We start from the raw sequence: 20,621 nt of genomic DNA, 5'->3' as shown, positions 1-20,621 counted from the left end.
TTCAAAATAACAGGACCGTAAAATATTTCAATGTAAATTTGATTTGATTTCAATTTAGCTCCCTTTTCAGCATCAAGGCTATGTAAGACGTGGACCTACTGCTTAACGAAGGATCCGAACCACATGAGGTCGCACCGTGAATCGAAGCCGGAAGTCCCACGCCAAAGGCGTGTATGCTAACCGCTTAGCTACGAGTGATCTCTAATTCAATGTAAAATGCGCTGTGAAGCTTTGTTTTAGTGTTACGTATATATAGTATATTATTAACTAATCTACTATTGCGTTTCTAATTTTAAACGAACCAGAGTTTACAAAAACAAAAGATAATCATCAGATTTAGAATTTTCAATAAAACCAATGCGTAGCTATCTATCTAAAGAAATATGCAACGAAAAAAAAAAACATTTTATTCCAAATGAGAAATAAAATAGGACATGTCTAATTGTAGGTTTCTCTAGTAGTTATTACTGTAAAACTTATTATAATAATAAAAATGTTATTTCCTCTTAATCAGAAAATATACAAAATTACGTTTATAATACAAGAAAAATATTTAAAACGATATTTGCAACACATTATGTTCGTGCGGTCCTTTTGACCGCGCGCGACTACTCGCGTTACTTTTTCAGCGCGACTTCTCGAGGGTTAAACACAAATCATCATTATCATGAAAAGTTTCCATGCTCCACGGTCTTCAGTTTAATCTTCGTCTTCATGTACGATTTTTCTGGAGCTTCTTCGTGGCTAAGCGGTTAGCGTACTTGACTTTGGTGTGGGATAGTGCTCTCAACGGGTCGGGTCGGGTCGGGTTGAAGACCGACCCGACCCGACCCGTGACCCGAATTGACTGACCCGACCCGATGACCCGACCCGACCCGACTGACCCGAACCGTGATCCGATCTGATTGACCTGACCCGATAACCCGACCCGAGCTGACCCGGTTGACCCGACCCGACAACCCGACCCGAATAACCCGACCCGACAACCCGACCCGAGCTGACCCGATTGACCCGACCCGACAACCCGACCCGACAACCCGACCCGAGCTGACCCGACTGACCCGACCCGACAACCCGACCCGACAACCCGACCCGAGTTGACCCGACTGACCCGACCCGACAACCCGACCCGACTGACCCGACCCGAGTTGACCCGACCCGACCCGACCCGAGTCGGGTCGGGTCACGGGTCGGGTCGGGTCAACCCGACCCGTTTGAGAGCACTATGATCACGACACTGGGTGAACGCCAAAATGCACTCACATTGGGAAACTAGTTTTAAAAGCATAATTTTAGAAAATAAAGCATAAAGCATAATTTAAAATATATAGCACAATTCTTGGAAAATTCTCTTTAACTGAAAGTTTAACATACTGTGTTAATATTTTTAAAGCCAATATTTACAATGCAAAATCATTGAGAACATAACAATGCAACAATGAAAATCTTATTTTCATTTCTGTAAACTTTTCGGTGAAATCCTTTGATGTGGAGAAAAGAAAAAAGTAAAAGAAAAAATTTTTCTGCCAACAATGAATAGTATGCAAGAACTCCATACTATATTGTTACAGTGACGACGCCAGCTTTAAGTTCTTAGGGGGGCAAAGGAGGGGCAGATACATTTTCGGGGGGGGGGCTATTTGCCATACCAAAAATGACATATTTATTACGTTTGACTTATTTTACATTACATTGTGTATTTCGTTGCTGTTTTTATGTTAGATCTATATGATTATAAATTAAACTTATTTCAAATAAAATTTGTAACTAACAAATAAGTAACGTCTGCACATGAAATATTTTTCAATGAAAATTTTGAAGCCTAAACATAAATTGAATTACTTTCGCGTATGCTACAAGTAACACATTCGTCTATATGCTACGTCTCTCTCTCTCTCTCTCTCTCTCTCTCTCTCTCTCTCTCTCTATATATATATATATATATATATATATATATATATATATATATATATATATATATATATATATATATATATAGCCAGAGAGAGAATTTACGAGGAGCTGCTGAAAATGTCGTAGTCCAATCCAGAAGGAGTGTAGGTACTAGGTAGAAAAATGAAATCGTAGTTTAGAAAAACATATCTCTGTATATACAAATATAAAGTTTCATATTAATAATGACATTCTTATTGTTTCTCAGGCCTCTGAAGTGATTATGTGTGCCCAAACAGATAATTTCACGAACATCCAGATCCTTACTGTTATAACATTTTTGTTCCACCAAGGAAAGTCACCGAAGTAAATTAATTAGGAAATCAGTGAAACACCACGGGACTCTCCTCCGTTATATATGGTGGTGAAGAAGTAAGTGGCTTATTATAAACGTAGCAATTTCTCATCAAATTATGCTTTACATCCAGGATGATTAAAAGCAATGACTCTTCCTGGAATCATGGATGCAATTTGTGACATTATTCTTGAAAATTGCAGCATTTCAGCCAATGGTGGATATAGCCCGGGGCCGGAGGGCCTAGGCCACCCCAGTTTTTGTGTGACAAAAATAATTTAAGCTATTATTTATATAGTTTTTAAAGTGTATAGTAAACTCACGATATATTTATTATAGTCTGAGGTCTGCACCCCGCTTTCTCAGTTTTTACCTTCTCAGCAAAACTTGTGTCAGAGATTCTGGGCATTTCTTTGGAACTCGTCGGTAGCATAATTCAGAATGGCTTGGGTATGCGCAAGTTCTCGGCATAATGGGTTCCCAAAATATATGTCAGGAGAATAAAAGGGTAACGGCATTAAGAGAAGTCTTCTCCCAGTTTGATCGTAATGCTGATCAATTTCGCTGACGAATAGTAACCATAGATGAAATATGGTTGTACCACTATGATCCTAAATCGGAACAACAGTCAATGGAGTAATAGCACTCATTTCTCCATCGCCCCAAAAAGTTCAAGACACAGAAGTAGGTTGAGAAACTGTTTGGAACATTCTTCTGGTATAAGTATGGAGTGGTAGACTACCTCCTCAATGGTAAGATATTTAATCCAGAATCTATACATTACTTACAAAACTGAAAGAAAAATTCAAAGTTCAACGCTGCGGAAAATGAAAAGAAAGGAATTCTGTTCCTTCAGGAGAATACACCTGTCCATCAAGCCCCTGCGAACATAACTGACATTGCATAATCTAGGATTTCAATGTCTAGATCATCATTCTTATTCCGCAGATTTAGCTCCGTCTAACTATTACGTGTACTTATTTCTCAAACTTAAATAACACTTGAAAGACGCCATTTTAGATCTGATAGGGGTAGTGCTACGAACAGTGCTGCGAGGAAATCTAGATTTTTTTAAACTTTTCTGCAAAAGCTGGAGCACTGTACAAGGTAGTATATTGACTCTCGGGGGAAGAGAAGAAGAAGTAAAACTTCACCAATCCACGTGCACTCCTTCCGGGTTGGGCTACGAATTTTTCAGCAGTTCCTAGTCAATATGGTAGACGTCACGTCAGTACTTTGAAACAAAATAAGTAAAGGAGCACTAGTATAAACCAATTACTAACTAAAGATCAGCACTCTGACAATACATTTTATTGGGAATCAATTTCTTCCATAACTTTATTATTATCATTTGCAGGAAGGGAAAACACAACTCTTTTTATCTCCTTCAAAAAATTAATCTGCCACATAGTAAATTCATGGAAAGTAGACTACAATTTGTCAATGAGATTGGTTATGATACTGATATAAAATACTACGTGAAGAATGTTTAAAGATTGTACGAGTCTGGAGGGGCAGTCTAAGTGGCAGTCAGGGGGGCAAAAGTAGCTACTATGGGGGCGCTCGCCCCCCTTGCCCCCTTCTGGCGTCGTCACTGTATTGTTATGTTTACTTTTTGAACTTAAGCACTTTCTGTACTTTTTGGTGGCATCTTTTACTTTCCCTTTCTGTATATATGTACCTGTAAGGCGCACACAAATGATAGAAAAAATTTATTCGAGCAAAGCACATCTCTTTACAATGAATTAAGTAGAAAGTTCATTAAATATGAGAAAAACTAGTTGCAAAAAAATATCAATAAATAGATCAAGATATTTAGAATATTTAATGTATAATAAATATACATTATACACGATTAATGTAAAATAATCATTGAAATTAACAATAAAGCATAATTTAAAAAAAAAGCATAATTAAACAAGAAATAAAGCATCATGTGGGTTGCTCTAACAATTAAGTTGTATGAAGATGAGAAGAAAACGAAAGCTGGTTCCTTAACGAATTTCGTTGATCTTCTTTGTGTCTACAAAAACGCATTCCTAGAAACCTACAAGCTAGGTGTCATCTCTGTGATTATATCAGTTTCTAGTGCTACATGTGAAAGATCATTCTCTTCTTTGAAAAGATTAAAGACTTGTGTACGCAATTCAATGACTCATGATAGGTTGAAAAACTTAGTGTTACTTTATTTTGAGAAGAAAATTGCTAAATCGTTAGATCTTTAACAAGTTGTGGATATGTTTGCTGCTGCCCACACGAATAGAAAGATCCTCTTCAAGTAGAGGCATGAACCTATAAGTTATTTTCTTTACCTGTAAAAGTGTATTTGCTTCAACTTAAGTCAACCAGCTACACATATTTTAAACGCCATGATTAAATAACTATTTACTTATATTAGAAATCAATTGCATTAATGAATCCTAGTTGTTTGAGGTACTAAATTCTTATATTTTCACTGTTTTTCAAAGAGTAAAATCATGAACAATAAAGATGGAAACATTCACCTTAAATACACACACACACACACACACACACACACACACACACACACATATATATATATATATATATATATATATATATTAGGGATGGCCAAAATTTTCCGGAATCCGGATTCCGGAAAATTTGTTTTCCGGAATCGGAAAATTTACTTTCCGGAATTCGGAAAAATTGCGGATTTCGGAAAAATTCCGGAATTCGGAAAAATTCCGGATTTCGGAAAAATTCCGGAATTCGGAAAAAATCCGGAATTCGGAAAATATCCGGATTTCGGAAAAATTCCGGATTTCGGAAAAATTCCGGAATTCAGAAAAATTCCGGATTTCGGAAAAATTCCGGAATTGAGAAAAATTCCGGAATTCGGAAAAATTCCGGAATTCAGAAAAAATCCGGATTTCGGAAAAATTCCGGAATTCAGAAAAAATCCGGAATTCGGAAAAATTCCGGATTTCGGAAAAATTCCGACATACGGAAAAAATCCGGAATTTAGAAAAAATCGGAATTTTTCCGAGATCCGGAATTTTTCCGATTTTACTTTCCGGATTCCGGAAAGTAAAAATTCTGGAATTGGCCATCCCTAGCTAGTACCTGTTAAAAGAGAAACACAACAATGAATATATATACTGTATTAGTTTCTTGTAGTTGGATATGTCTTTATCACTTACGTAGACAATTGCTACTGCAGTTATTTACTGCTTTATGAGGAAGGTCTTATTTTCACACACAAAAAAGTCGCCGATATGTCTCAAACATTATCGCGTTCCCACCTGCAGCTGCACCAAAGCACTGCAAACTACTTTTTAACCAGGCGAAAGGCAGTGAAGGAAAATAAATATCAACAAATATTCTAATAACATTCGCTTATTGTCAACATACCTACAGTGAACGCAGAAAGTGTTCGTACACCGTGCATACTTTATATTGAAAACAGCTAGCATGAGAACGGGAGGTGGAAGATATATATATAACCAGAATTAAGACTACACATTCATACATTTTATTTCTATATACAAGAGAAAGGCCAAACAAACACAATCACTGTTTTGTTCAGAAGAAAAGAGAGAATTCCTTTTTTGTAAACGCAAAAAGTCACCGTACACTTATGCTTGAATTAATGCTTATAAAGTATATTACGTTATTTAATATTTTGTGGGATTACCCTGTGCGTTAATGATTGTCTGTAGTCTTCGTGGCATTGATTTCACCTGTAGTAGTTCGTAGTTCTGTAGCTTCGGGACTGATTATGTCCCATTCTTCTTGAATAGCTTTTCTTAGGCCTTCTTTAGTAGACAAGCTGTGCCTTCTGATTCTTGTCTCCAGAACAGACCATAGATGTTCTATGGGATTCATGTCTGGGGATTGGGGAGGTGTGCGAAGCTGTTTCAAGGTATTATAGAGTCAGGGGCGGATCCAGAGGGGGGCGATCGGGGCGATCGCCCCCCACAAGAGGAAACTCTTATTTTATATATAAATAAACCCATCCATAACAAGTTTGAAGCTCTTAAAAGTAGCAGTATTACCGCCGACCGCCCCCCCCAGAAGTCCGTCCTGGATCCGCCCCTGGCAAACCTTGCAGACAGGCCTCGTTCAACAGTACAAACAATAATTACGATGTATAATGTTTCTATCACTGTGCGAAACCATAAAAATAATAATAATAATAAAATAATAAAAATTAAAAAAAAAAGAATTGGAAGACCAAGAGTGTTGAGTGAACAAGTTAAACGTTACATTATTAGGGATAGAAAAAAGGTTCCAAAATGTAGTGCTGTGCAATTGGCAACGGATCTGGAAACACGCGGTGTTAAAGTATCAGCCAGTATAGTGCGGAATATTTGCAGGGTATCATGGTCGGATAGCCAGGAAAATGTTCTGGGTGAACAAGACAAATCGTATAAAGAGACTAAAGTTTGAAAAAGAGTATAAAGATAAGGGATCAGGCTTCTTTCTGGAATAGGGTCATATTTTCGGACGAAAGTAAATTTAATTTTATCGAGTCCAATGGGAGGCGTATGGTATGGCGCAAAGTGATTACAGAGATGAATCCTCAAAATCTCGTCTCTAAAGTAAGACACGGAGGAGGGTCCGTGCTCGTCTGGGGTTGTATGAGTGCCTCAGGAGTAGGTCGTCTCCACCTTATCGATGGAGTGATGATCCACAAAGTGTATATTAACATATTAAAGGAATATCTCCATACTAGTGCGCAGAAGATGGTTCTTGAAAACAATTTATTGTTCAGCAAGACAACGACTCCAAACATACAGCGGAAAATACTCGATTGTGGCTACTCTATACAGGGGCGGATCCAGGACGGACTTCTGGGGAAGGGGCGGTCGGCAGTAATACTGCTACTTTTAAGAGCTCCAAACTTGTTATGGATGGGTTTATTTATATATAAAATAAGAAAGTTTCCTCTTGTGGGGGGGAGAGATGGCCCCGATCGCCCCCCTCTGGATCTGCCCCTGAGGTTTGCTATCTTTCTCAAAGACTTACCCTTCTTATGCACTTTAATAATTACTTTTCTTGTCTCCTCGTTTGTTTCTGTTCGGTTGCTTCCCATTTCGACAGCCCACCGTGCAGTTTTTTCACTCCTATTCACAACTAAACTCATTCTGTTATTCGTCATGCTATACAGAGGTGTATAGTCAGATGAATACTAGTGAATCCCAGTTGTGGTATCTTTGTTTCGTATTCGTACGTCAGGTGTACGATCACTTTTTGCGTCTACTCTATACATTTTCTACGGAATTTATTTACTTTCTGACCATTAAACTTGTTTTTGTGGTTCTTTATTGATATATTCATAAAGCTTAGTTTTCATTATTCATATTGTGTGTGTTATTACACTTCTTAAATTTTCTGTTTCTTTTTCGCAGGCATTCTCGTTTCAATAGCATAGGTGTACGAACACTTTCTGCGCTCACTGTATGTACAGTAAATACAAATTTATAATTTTTGACTTTACGAAGTATACAATGTAATTGTTCAATAATTAACATAAGCAGGCATTCATTAATTTATATTAATATAATAATTAACAAAACTAATAAGCGGGTGATTGATGACTCAGTGGTAGAGTTTTCATCTATGGTATTCTAACCCAGGACATGTGGGTTTCCGATGGCTAATTTTGTGTTCGAAAATTTTCCCGGAGGTACTCTTGGTTTCCTTTCTTATATTTGTTCCATCATCACTCATTAACGAATTTAGTTTATCAAAACTCTATAGCCATATATTCATTCTGTCCGTCAGTGAAACAAACAGTCTCAAGAACTATCTGATGGATTACCAATCAATTTTGGCCATGATGTACAGAGTCAATAGTTAAGAATCGAGTTCCCTGATGAATGTAATATTCAAACCGGAAGCGGTACAAATCAACCATTTCCGGTTTTAACGTTAATCATTATATAGTAAATATGGTAATAGATAGCGAGAAGCGGTTTCCAGTAATCGACATATATAACATTCATGTAGATAGAATGTTACCCAGTTTGTGCATCTGCTGAAAATAATGAGCTTAGGTATTTAGAGAGCATTTTCCGCTTTAAAAAAGTGTGCTTGGTAAAGAATGTAGAGAATTAGCTGAGTCAGGCACGTAGCTAGAATATGGTAATAGGAAGGGGGGAAGGGTCTGTCACGAAATACTGTGGTTATTTACCAGGGGCTCAATCATTCTAAACTATTTTATTGGCAACACATATTGGTTCGTTTAGCCAAGATTTCTAATGGGGGCATGATATGAAATACTGTGGTTACACACCAGGGGCTCGATCAATCTAAATATTTTACTGACAACATACCCATATTGATTGGTTAGGACAATAAAATGAGGATATATTAGTAAGTATTTTAATAAGAAGCTATGAAGAAATCTCGAGTAAAAGAATATAAAAAAAAGTATTGAAAAAGATATCGTCTTCCGAGGTCATTCGAACGGTGTCGAGAATTTTGCGTCTGGGAAATTCGCGCCCTACCTCAAGAACAGGGAAAATTGCGCCTGCGATGTACCCCCACCGGGAAGTTTGAGCCCTGCGAAATAAAAGAACCTATTGGAGCTTACGCATTTCCTCGGAGGGGCTGACATTACAACATAAACAATCCTCCCCCCACAACCATGCCATTTGTGATTTATTTTCATTGTGGCTATATAAGGGGAGAATAAACTTCAATATAAGCCAAAAGAACACAACGGATCAACGCAATCACTGCTTCTTCCAGAGATGATTTTGGGGGAACACTGGCCTCCCCAGAGCTCTCAGAGTGCCCCCTCGGAGGAGACCAAAATAATACGTCTATAATATAATAATAAATAGAATAGTACCAGCAGTGACCCCCTCCGGAATACTAAATATGCCCCCCGGAACATTTTTCCTGAAAGAACGACTGAACACAATTGTGTGTTTGAAATGTAATTCCAGCAAGTAAACACACTGTACATAGTTTTCTTGATAATATTACTGAACTGATTTTACATTCACTTTACATTTTCTTTTCTATATTTTGTGTCCTGAAAAGCCAAACAACTCGCAAGGATTGTGAACAGAGATATCTGGGTAGAGCCAAACAGCCTTTTGTAGATTAAATTATACTCTTTGATTATATTAATAAATAATTATATATCAGTCATTTATACGTTTATTGTAAATTTTGTAGTATAATGAAAAATTGTATTTGTATGGATTGCTCTTTAGTGAACTAAAATTGTATTTTTTTCATTTGTTCGGAATATTATAACGGATGGAGTAACTCACTGAGACGATGAGAGGCAAGCCTAGTTCAAGTGCGAGTGGAAGTTACTTTACACAATACAATAATAAGTAGAATTGTAGGGCGCTAACATCCCAGTGCAAATATATAGCCGGCGCATTTTCCCCTCTTTTTGGGGTAGGGCGCAAACATCCCAGTGCAAATATATTGCGAGCGCATTTTTTCCTATTTTTGTGGTAGGGCGCAAATTTCCCGGGCGCAAAATTCTCGCATTCAAGGAAAATATAATGTCCGTGAAGTTGACAACCACTTATGTCAGACTCCAATTTCGACTTTAAACGTCGCTAGTGCTACGTTAGTGTTCGATAGTGACGCAAATCGTTAGTACTCCAACTGCATGCCAACACGCCCACTTCTAAGAATCATCTCAAAAATGAGGTTAACCGTTAGAGCAAGTAAGTGCTCATTGGTGCCATTAACATTAACGTTAATGCCTCCATCGTACGGCCCTTTGAGTAATAATAACACCACGTTTTTTGCTAGTCTCAATGCGTCCCTATATTCTCGCGAACATTCTGACGTGCCCAAGTTAGTTACTTTTTTTTTTTTTGGACTATTGTTTATCTGTTATTGTTTATTGCTAATCTGCAGAGTAGTCCTTACATTAATATGTCATTGTCCTTGATAATCATTGCGTATTTACAAGCAATTTGTTATTACTGTTAGAAGATACCAAAAAAACAACAGATAAAATCTACTACTTAACGGTTCATATTTTTCTTTTACAGTACATAAACGATTAATAATAATAATAATAATAATAATAATAATAATAATAATAATAATAATAATAATAATAATAATAATAATAATAATAATAATAATAATAATAATAATAAGACTATTCCAGCATAAAAGTTATCAATTGCATCACACTGGCAACAAGCGACGCATATTTTAACTTCATAAAAAATCGTTTCTCACGATTTTCTGGAAAACTACGTATGATAACATCTTCATTATGTCAAGTTGTTTATCTCAGTGTGATATATGTCTTACCTCTGGACAATATCACAGTAAAACAAAAATTAAATATTAGGAGTACATCGTACTTTTGGAGTACATCTTATTAACCATGGGAAGATTGAGTAGTGTATACTTTAGGATGTAAGTTTCAGCTTAACTTGCATCATACATTCTTAGGATTACATAAAGGAAATTTGTTCGTTTGCATTTGAACAAAATTCTTAGGATTACAAAAAGAAAAAATAATTTTTCCGAATTCCGGAATTTTTCCGAAATCCGGAATTTTTCCGAAATCCGGAATTTTTCCGAAATCCCGAATTTTTCCGAATTCCGGAATTTTTCCGAAATCCGGAATTTTTCCGAATTCCGGAATTTTTCTGAATTCCGGATTTTTTCCGAAATCCGGAATTTTTCCGAATTCCGGAATTTTTCTGAATTCCGGAATTTTTCCGAATTCCGGAATTTTTCTGAAATCCGGAATTTTTGCGAATTCCGGAATTTTTCCGAAATCCGGAATTTTTCCGAATTCCGGAATTTTCCGATTTTACTTTCCGGATTCCGGAAAGTAAAAATTCCGGAATTGGCCATCCCTAATATATATATATATATATTGGAGATGTCCCCCTCAAAATCCTCTTGGGCCCTTCATTGCCCCCCCCCCTGAAAAAAACTCTAGCTACGCTACTGGACACCATGCACCAGAGATGAATTCTCTACCACTGAGCCACCGCGGCCCTGCTTGGGCTTGGTCATCCATATCCAATATCTGTTTTGGCGTTGCTTAAACAACTTCTAGTTTTCTTCTAAATCCAGACTCCATATTGGCGTAGATATTAATATTACAGTCGATTGGTAAAATCAATCTTCCACATTTAAAAATTAAAGTACACACAAGTAGAAAAATAAGCATTTATCATAAAAACACTAGCTGCAAGTGTTCAAAATAGATTTATGGTTTCTATAAAATCAATTGAAAATTGCTATTTTTAATTAGGCAGCTAGTGAAAAACAGCAGCTTTCGACTCCAGCCGAGTTTAAACTCAACCTAAACTCAGTTGACCAAAGTGAACTGACCCGACTAACCCGACCCGACACCCGACCCGATAACCCGACCCGACAACCCGACCCGATAACCCGACCCGATAACCCGACCCGACAACCCGACCCGACCTGACCCGATTGACCCGACCCGACAACCCGACCCGAATAACCCGACCCGACAACCCGACCCGAGCTGACCCGATTGACCCGACCCGACAACCCGACCCGAATAACCCGACCCGACAACCCGACCCGACAACCCGACCCGAGCTGACCCGACTGACCCGACCCGACAACCCGACCCGAGTAGCCTGACCCGACAACCCGACCCGAACTGACCCGACTGACCCGACCCGATAACCCGACCCGAGTTGACCTGACCCGACCCGACCCGTAACCCGACCCGAGCTGACCCGACCCGACTCGGGTCGGGTCGGGTCACGGGTCGGGTCGGGTCAACCCGACCCGTTTGAGAGCACTAGTGTGGGATAATCAGGTTCGATTCCCGGCGGGAGCTCATGTGGTTCGGGTTCCACGTTAACTAGTAGGTCTCATCTTATATAGCATCGCTACTGAAAGGGACGTTAAACTCCAAATCAACTCAAGGATTTTCCTGTTTTGATATCATCCATTAATTGTAGTCTCCTTCGCCCCTCCCTCTCTTTCCTGCCACCATACTCTCTAGCACGTCCCTCATGATGATAGAGTTCCTTCATAGCCAATGTCCCAACCAGTTTCCCTTCGAGGCTTATAAACCACACTGCCCCCTGCGTCCAGACTTTGTGTACAACTTAACACTCTCGATTAAGTATCCCAACAGAAATCGATGATTACTCTCTTTATTATTTGACAGTAATAAAAATTTTACACTATTTAGCATAGCATCGAGAACACCTAGTGATCCACCTTAAGTTAAAAATACAAATGAAATACAAAAGAAGAAACATAAAAAAAACTACAAGAATCTGAAATCCTAATTGAATATTTAAGTTGTTATACTTTACCTTCCATTGCAATTTTACTTATTTATTTATTTTTTTAAATTTATAATTAATTCCCTGATTGCTACTCAGAGATTTCATGACGAAGTTGTGAAGAGTTGAAAGGATTCAGTGCCCAGAATGAACGCTGGAAGAAGAATGATTCTTGAATGAACGTTGAATGATAGATTTGCTTTAGAAGTTTTACTTTTTATACGCACCATCAAGGGCGCCCATGTTCTGGTTTCCAAGGGGAGGCAAGTATAAGCGAGGTTTCAAATATAGTTTCAAATTTTGCTGTAACTAATGTAAAAATTCTATTGGGTTTTCGATATTCTGAAGCACAATTTCATCTAGGGGGTAAGCGCCCACCTTGCCCCCCTGATGGACTCCCTTGCGCACCATTGTTTTTGTATATTTAAGTATTTTTGTTTTCGGGAAATTTTTATACTGATTTTTTTATTTTTGTAAGTTCAGATAATAATATTTGAAAATATTATTACTGAACTGAAAGATGAAACATTGATTGCTGCTGTGTAAATTTCAACCACTTCCGGTTTTGCTAGGGTATTGTGGATAGTTATTGTATGTTGCATAGAGATGCTGAATTTATTTGCAAGAAACAGCTTCTTGCTATCTGTTACTGCTATCGTTGGGTGCTGGTAAACGTTGAAACCGGAAATGACTAATTTGAACCAGGTTGTTGAACTCCTTCTGGCTAAGCGGTTAGCGTACGCACCTTTGGTGTGGGATACCTCAGTTCCATTCCCGGCAGGAGCTCAAGTGGTTGAGATTCCACGTTAATAAGTAGGTCCACGTCTCATATAACCTCGCTGCTGAACGGGACGTCAAACACAAAATCAAGTCAATTGAACCAGGTTGAATTGGTTTGAATAGAGAGTTGTTGGACGAGATGGAACCTCTCCCTGGGACGTCGAATCGATTGCAAAAAATCACAAATCGATATATTTTACCGTTTTAGCTCCGATACCTGACCACAGACGAACGGACAAAGACATTCTATAGGACTTCCAACACTTACGCATAGCATAGTTTGGAAGTCTTATAATATCCTTATAAACAATATCATTCCTAGCCAGCACCTACTTTCTCACTATTAAGTTATCAAAAATCACATTTCATAATGACCGATAATAGCACGACATACAAGAGTGTTCTTCAACCTAGTGAAATATATGAACAAAGTAAATATATATATATATATATATATATATATATATATATATATATATATATATATATATATATATATATATATATATATATATTTCCGACTTTCGAAAGATAAGCTATTAAAATACGTGTTACAAATGTATGCTTTTTTCAGATTTAGAATAATTTGAAAGTCTTATTCACATACATTTCGCTTAACTTGTCCAAATTCTGACAGTGAGTGATATGCAGAAAAGTTTAATTTATAAATAACTTTGTAACCTACAACGAAAGTTTCTTGCGAGAGGATAGAACTGAAACTTTTACTCTTGCAACAAAAGTACTCCTCTGGGTCGGATTTGAACCAGCGACCTATGGATAACTAATTACTACAAATCATCTACAGTCCACCACTCTACCAACTGAGCTATCAGAGGAACTTAATAAATCATCTTTCATGTAATCATTAATGGCAGGAAAATGTTTATTATTATTTTATCCACTTGGTTTCCTGCTAATTGGTAACAGTAATACAATTTGTATAATCAGAACGCGTATCTGGTCTGTTCCCAAATAAGATAAATACGAAAGCCTAAACCATTTATCAAAAACATGTTTGAGATTAAGACATCACTGTGGTTGCACTATTAGCCCAAGAAAGTAGAAGCACATTATAGTTTCGTGAAATATTTAAACGTAAAGTTATATTTTATGAACAACTATGTATTATATATCACTTCTTAATAACAATAAAGGAACCTGTTAGGTAATTTGCAAATTAATAACCGACCAATCAGCCAAATTGTGATTTTTAACCATTCTTGAAAAAACAAAGAGCTGGAATATGAATTTGCGTAGGTGAATGATTTAAGCTTGCGTATATGGAAGAGTTAAGTTCTGTCTGCAAATTTTTAAATTTTCATCCGTTGCAAAGAATAGGTGTTTCAGGTAGGTTTACAAGTGGCAAATTCTCATATCTGCGTACATTAAGGTATTCACGAGATACTGTATTTTGGTATAAATTTTGTATACCTTTTAATATATGCACTTAAGTGAAAGTGGTGTATTTATCTCCAGGCATGTGCAAAGTGCTACGTATGCTCAAGAGTGTATCTCAAATGCAGACACAGTTGAGCTAATCCATCATGAGCGGTATGATACTTCACACTTTATGTCATATCTTTCTAATCATCAACATCCGTTTTTACTGGGACACGAGGGGGTTATATTGAAATGCAACGAGAAATTAAGAATATCAGCCCAACTTTACTGCTGTCGACCGAAGCAAAACCAAAGGAAAAAAAAAGCCTGTTGACAGAGAAATGATCACCATTCCATGAAAAGTTCGGAAACTTGTAGTAGTTGTTGTTTGGTCTTCAGTATGTAAGTCTGGTAAAATGCGATGTGTGTCACATGAGAGACCGCATCTGACATTATGACCTTTTGAGAAATTACAGTTCGTCTATGTCTTTACTTTAAGTAGTTTCTATAAGGGTTACATAGTAGAAATTGTTGTTACGTAGTGATAGAAGAAGGATCGTAATTCACAGAAGTATTGGTAGTAAGAAAGCTATTTATATTTTGGGTAAAAGTGTTGTTTCCACATTACATCTTCCTACCTTATATAGCCTCGGTGCAGAAAGAGATGCTACATAACAGTGAACCAAAATATATCATGGATGTTTGCGTTATCCCGATTGAAAGAGGAATTTTCGAAATTGTTTGGATACGTGTAATCTCACAAGGAGAAAGCAGAGTTTGGTAAGTGACATTCGGAGCCATTTTTTGCAAGGCGATAGTGCACATTAAAAGTGTTCATATCACAAACTGGGAGAGCGCAATGGCCTAATATAACAGAGAAAAAAGCCTCTTAAAGTTTTCGACTCGACGCATATGTCGTACGTTGCGCAAATTTATGAAGTGATGGCGTGGCAGAATCAGTAGCATTTCTGCCTCACGTGCAAAGAGTCTTGGGTTTGATTCCCGCTAGAGTCAATTTGTTTTTGTTTCCACCAATAAAGGAGCCATTTGTAGGTACAAGTAAAATGCTAATTCACGATATGTTTTTTAAAAATGAATTAAAGGAATAGAAATATTCAAATCAGTTGTAAAATCTTTCAATGTTCCATGTTAACTAGTAACGAAATGTAATCTATTTCGTAAATATATTGATATCAAAAGTTATATTATGGTTACCACAGTCGTTGTGTAAAGATTTTTTTTTGGCACTTCGTGTATTTATCTGTTGACAATGTGACAATTACAAGGGGCATGGGAAGGAAATTTCCTTGGGTAAAACTGGATATTACTATAACCAAAGGAGATTTTCCCCTTATTCCCCTTGTAATAAGCGGCGGAAATCTGTCTCCAACATTGGGGGGAGGACGGGTAAGGCCGTTCCCATATTTTTTTAAAGCGATGTTCAAAATATTTATGAAGTTAAAAAAAAAACAATACTGTTGAGGATCAGCGGAGCAGAGTTGTCTTCAAGATTGGGAGGCGGGCAGATTTGAGTCTTATTCTGGGAGAATATCAATTTCGTCTCATTTTCCTTTGTGGCAATCGGACACAAATCATCACATTTCTCCCCAAAAACACATTTCAAATTGGATTAATGGGGGGGCAGTCCCTCAGTTCTAAGATTGGAGGGGACACGTCCCCTTATCCCTCCGTGCCATTTGTGCCATTGCTTGTAATACAAACACACTGTATTAATACTGATTGTAATACAAACACACCCAGTTGCACACACTGTCAACAAATGTAGACACGAAGCGTCAACAACATTTTTACACAATGACTGTGGTAACCATAATATATCGTGATATCAATATATATACGAAATAAATTACATTTCATTGCTAGTTTACATGGAACATGGAAAGATTTTACAACTAATTTAAATATTTCTATTGTTTTAAGTCATTATAAGCATGGTAAATTAACACACTTTACCTGTAGCTACAAGTGGCTACTTCATTGGTTGAAGTAAAAAACAAAGAAAATGACTCCAGCGGGAACCGAACCAGGGACCCTTTGCACGTGAGTCACAGATCCTACTGATTCTGCAACGTCGTTTCCCTACAAATTTGCGCAACATCGAAAATTTTAATACTTTTTTTCTCTGCTATATTAGGTCATTGCCCTCTTCCAGTTTGTAATATAAACACTTTAAATGTGCACTATCATCTTGCAAAAAATGGCTCCGAAGTTCATTTACCAAAGTCCTTGTCAGATTTAATAAGGATTTTTATATAACAAATTATATCTACCTAAACTAGAAGGTTTCTGAAATACTTTCTTTGTGTAAATTTTAACTTTATTCTCTTCGGATATATATTTTGAACTACCTTGTGCTCCATACGTTTATTAACGTTAAAGTTGATTGTGAGAGTAAGGGAAATTCTTCATTTTCATATTTTTCTCGTTCGTTAATTCTTTATCATCTTTCTGTTGCAATAATAAATTTTATGTTATTAAAAATAGCTCGTAAACATCCTAAGGCATGTATTTGTTTTCATGGAAAATATTCTTTCATCTAGTGAAATGTATGATTAGTGTTAAGCAATTTATTCTTCCCACTTTCGACACATAAATTGTTAAGAAATTTGTTATGCGTAGATTTTATTTATACTTGAGGTAATTTGTAAGATTTACTGGCATATATTTTTGCTTGCTTTGTTCAACTTGTGACGGTTAAAAGTTTAAATAACTTCAATGAAAGTTTCATTTCGAGCGAATAGAATTGAAAGTTTTACTCCTACAACAAAAGTACTCCTCCGGGCCGGATTTGAAGCAGCGACCTATGGATAACTGATTATTATGATTCATCTACAGTCCACCGCTCTACCAACTGAGCTACCAGAGGAACTTCAAGAATGTTCTTTCATGTAATCAGTAATAAAGAAAATTTTTGTTTTGTTTTCTTACTTATAGCTTCTGTCTTTATTGCCATTAGTACAGTAGCAATAATACAATTTGGATCATAAAAATGCATAACTTCTTTCCACGGAACAAAGATTAGAATGAAAAGTTAAAAAAAAAAAAAAAAAAAAGATATGTTTGTAACTGAAACATCAATATGTTTGGTATTATTTCAATATTAGTTGAAAAGTTAGGAAAAGAAAATAGGAGCATATTTTCGTTCCATTAAATACTTCAAAAATAAAAAAAAATATTTTAACTGGTATGTTGAGTGCCTTTTTCGATTCCCGGTCAAGAACGTTTGTAGTGAACTACGTCATGCCCAGGAGTTTTCTCAGGGTACTCCCCTTCCCTTCCACTATCTCATTCCACTATCATTTACTTGTTTTAATCATTGTCTCCCTTAGCCTAATAGGCATAATCGTGGGATAGGAAATTCAAATATTTAATTTCATTTAAATATGTATTAGATAGGGTTACAAGAAGAAAATTATTTCCCTCATTTAAAGTTTGGGAATTCGTTAAATACTGAATTTTAACGCGAAATTTGATATACCTTCTTCAGATACGTATTTAAATGAAAGCAATGTATTAAAAACCGGGCACGGGCATAGCATGCTCAACATGGGCGTCTCTTGCGGGAGGGACAAGGGGGACCCAATATTGCGAAGTACGAAATATTCAATACGTTATTCTAATTTAATTTATTTACTAAAGGCAGATTAACATATAAATAATAATGATTATATGTATTTGTAATATAACATTCAGGCTGTGAAACGATTATAACAGAGTTCTTGATATGTCTCAGGGAGTCCGTGAAGATAAGATGAATGGCAACAACTTGAATCGAAGATAATACACAGGTTGGGGTAGGTTACAGTGTTGGTTGAATATTATTAGTATTAGATGGCAGAGTAGTAATTTATTATGTATGATACGTTCAAGTTTCTCTAAAATAAAGTATACGAAAACTAATATTTAAGTCAATATTTCTTGGAAGGAGTTTCAAAGCTCCAATCAGAGGGGCCCGTGACTACACGAAGATTAAGAACCATTGGATTATAACATAATATCAATGTAGGCCTAATATTTTTATCCTCCTTTATTAGTCAGGTAATAGTCCTTCAGGGTAATATTTGGAAGATTATGAATGCAATGCAATGAGTTCATGAGATAGGCAGGGGTGCCCACAAAGGGGAACTATGACGCAAACTGCGTCATTGAAATATTTGGGGGGTTAAAAATCTATATAAATACGTTTGAGGGGGTGTAAAAATTAATCGAAAAGATTTTTTTTTCATGGAAGAACACCTACGAATAGACAATTGAGGGGGGGTGCGTCATGGACATGAGGGAGGTGGGCACCACTGAGATAAGTGTCTTGTTTCCTCAATCAGTTAAAGCACGAGGAAGTTTTGTTGTACTTGAATCTAATCTGAAGGTTCAATAGGCAATGTCACTACAATAAAACCACTTTGTCCTACGAGATGGTTATACAGAGGTGACCAGATTCGAGAAATTCCAGATAAATATGTTGTACTGGAAACTGTGCATGGTATTTTTGAAACCGAAAAACTGCTTACAAGAGCTCCAGGTCTTCTAGCCTATTTAGAAACTGCCATAACGCTATTGGGTTTATTACTTGGACAGAAAATTATTGGCATGCTGTAACTTCTGAAGAAGTCATTCCAAAGTCGGAAATAAACTGTAACAGGCTTGATTAAAAGTGTTGAAATTGTTTCAGGAAATATTCAGAACCTACACAATGAAGAAAGGTTTGACAAGATAATACAATAAGCTAGTGAGAAAGTGGGAAAATATAATTTGAACCTCTTTTCATTGCCAAGAACGAAGAGAGCACGAAGATAGCACACAGGGTTGGTAGATGCGTATGCTGATTAATGCGTATTGTAGGTAATAATATATGCTATTATTGATGTAGCTGTGAAAGGCTCAGTCGGATTTCCTGTGTCTTCGGCAACTAGAAGATACGCTGTTATCAGGTGTGGTCGAACTATCCAGAAATCCAGACATTTGAAAACTATCCAGAAATAGATGTAGCGTCATTTTCTCTTGAGATGAAAATGTTTCTATAGAAGACTGGTGTGTCTTGTGTCAGTCATACTTGCAAAGTACTGTACTACGAGAAATGGAACCAGAAGTTCGAATTATGTTCAAAAACGTTGAAAAATTATTGCGTCTTTTGATTGTGCTGCTAGTTTCTTCACGTGAAGCTGAACAGAGCATTAGCTCCATTCGGAGACTAGAAGCACAATAGGACAAGAAAAAACTGAATTATATTATCATCTGTCCCACAAATCATGATTTATTAGACCTGAGACTAGACGTGTTAGCAGACAGATTCACTGCAAGCAGTGACCGTTGCACGACGATCTTTGGTCCAATCGCCATTAAAAGATACATAATTAAAGTACATTAAGATAATTTTGTATTCCTTACGTCATTGTATGTGTGAATTTGCATTTTCATGCTGATTTTTTTTTTTTACATTTTATTGTTAATATATTATTGAATAGCTGCTAGATAATTTAATTTTATTCAGTCTATCACGGTCATCTATTTAATTAATAAATAAAAAATCGACGTGACATATTCTAAAATTTCGCTGAGGTACTAGCATTTAAATAACTTCGTTTGAGGTCTTCCCCCCCCCAAATTTTACATGCCAGAGACGACAGTGTGCTCAAAAGCATATTAGAAACTGCGATACGATTTTGCTACCCTACAACTAACAGTAGGAGACTTTACCCTACGTATCATATTTTTAAAGAAATTAACATTCGTGTTGAAACACGAAGAAAATATTTTCAAACAGAAAACGAAGGCAGGGAAAATCGGTACAACGTTCTTGCAGTTGATTGTTGAAGCATTAAGAGAGAACTGATTCTCTTGACCAGGAACGGACCTCCATTCAATGAAAAATATTGGGGGGACCTGGAGCCCAGTCATTTCAAATTGATGTAAAAGTTTATATTTTGGCTTGAAACTGAAGTTTT

The 20,621-nt window shown here is 36.8% G+C and overlaps 2 non-coding genes across 2 annotated transcripts; both read right to left on the bottom strand.

The window, feature by feature from the left end:
• Positions 1–14,021: 14,021 nt before the first annotated feature.
• TRNAY-GUA (transfer RNA tyrosine (anticodon GUA)) lies at positions 14,022–14,114 on the bottom strand. The gene is made up of 2 exons: positions 14,078–14,114; positions 14,022–14,057 (listed from the first exon to the last, which is right to left on the bottom strand). It is a non-coding gene; the product is annotated as a tRNA-Tyr (tRNA).
• Positions 14,115–17,452: 3,338 nt separating this feature from the next.
• On the bottom strand, positions 17,453–17,545 carry TRNAY-GUA (transfer RNA tyrosine (anticodon GUA)). Its single transcript has 2 exons — positions 17,509–17,545; positions 17,453–17,488 (listed from the first exon to the last, which is right to left on the bottom strand). It is a non-coding gene; the product is annotated as a tRNA-Tyr (tRNA).
• Between the last annotated feature and the right edge of the window lie 3,076 nt (positions 17,546–20,621).

The sequence above is a fragment of the Thermobia domestica genome, chromosome 15, assembly GCF_964235325.1.
Source record: "Thermobia domestica chromosome 15, izTheDome1.hap1.1, whole genome shotgun sequence".
Taxonomy (NCBI): domain Eukaryota; kingdom Metazoa; phylum Arthropoda; class Insecta; order Zygentoma; family Lepismatidae; genus Thermobia; species Thermobia domestica.
Note: the sequence above shows the minus strand (reverse complement) of the source record. Positions and strands in the feature narration are given on the sequence as shown.